Source organism: Trichosurus vulpecula, chromosome 7, assembly GCF_011100635.1.
Source record: "Trichosurus vulpecula isolate mTriVul1 chromosome 7, mTriVul1.pri, whole genome shotgun sequence".
In the NCBI taxonomy this organism is placed as follows: Eukaryota; Metazoa; Chordata; class Mammalia; order Diprotodontia; family Phalangeridae; genus Trichosurus; species Trichosurus vulpecula.
In genome coordinates this window covers 179,710,566-179,711,928 of record NC_050579.1, presented here as the reverse complement: position 1 = coordinate 179,711,928, position 1,363 = coordinate 179,710,566, and the positions used below count along the sequence as shown (strand labels likewise).

Here is a 1,363-nt window from a genome sequence, read left to right as displayed (position 1 = left end):
TAATACTTTTAATTTGCATCATATATTATATAATTACATATTTTAAATTTAATAATTTATTGAAAACTTGTGTTTTTTCTTGCATTAAAATTTTTATGATGTAATATTAGGTCATATAACTGTATAGTACCGTATTATAAACAAATCATTACATGCACATATTCCTGGAGATGCATGTTGGAATTCCTGACAATGTGCTACACACTCACCTGCCAACACTTGCTCCTTAAGACATGTTGGAGGCTCCCACTCAGCAATCCTGCAAACATGGCCTCTGCAGCTGCTGCCTCCCCTGTGAAGATTGGGATTATTGGTGGAACTGGTCTGGATGATCCTGAAATTTTAGGAGGAACTGAAAAATATGTTAACACACCATATGGCAAGCCATCAGATACCTTGATTTGGGGGAAAATAAAAAATGTTGACTGTGTCCTGCTTGCAAGACATGAAAGGCAGCATACCATCATGCCTTCAAATATCAACTTCCAAGCAAACATCTGGGCCATAAAGGAGGAGGACTGAACTCATATTATAGTGACTACTGCTTGTGGCTCTTTAAGCAAAGAAATTCATCCTGGAGGCATGGTCATAATTGACCAATTTATTGACAGGACAATCAAAAGACCTCAAAGCTTCTATGATGGACACCATACCTGCTCTGGAAGAGTGTGTCACATTCCGATGGCTGAGCCATTATTCTCTAAAACCAGGGATGTTCTCATTGAGACTGCTAGGAAACTTAGATTCAAGTGTTACTCAAAGAGAACAATGGTAACTGCGGAGGGACCATATTTTAGTTCTCAGGCAGAAAGCCTGATGTTTCATGTTTTGGAAGGAGATCTGATCAACATGACCACAGTTTCAGAGGTGGTGCTTGCCAGAGAAGCTGGAATTTGCTATGCAACCATTGCTATGGTGATGGATTATGACTCCTGGAAAGAGCATGAGAAACTGGTTTCAGTTGATAACATGAAGACTGAAAGAAAATTCGAATAAGGCCACCAGTTTACTTCTCACTGCAATACTACAGATTGGATCTATGGACTGGACAGAAAACCTACACAGCATGAAACACATAGTCCAATTTTCCATTGTTTTACCAAGACACTGAAAAGATGTGGATACTCAGAGGAACAGAAGTCCCTTCTCCAGTAATTTCCAGGATGGATAATTACCACAAGTAATAGAGAATCATGTTCTGTACCACTTGTGAAATAGTTGTCATGATAAAAAGACTGTATTTGCTCAAGAGTTTACTTTTGCTAAGTCTTGGTAGTTTCAGAAGTAAGGGAACACGAAGATTTCTAAAGGTACTTGGAAACAGTCTGCCATTCCAGTATCTCTAATGTTTACAAGTTTAAGG

General features: G+C 38.6%; 1 pseudogene; it reads left to right on the top strand.

Annotated features, from left to right (window-relative positions):
- The first annotated feature begins 267 nt into the window (after nucleotides 1-267).
- Nucleotides 268-1,111, top strand: LOC118855749 (annotated as a pseudogene).
- Nucleotides 1,112-1,363: the final 252 nt, after the last annotated feature.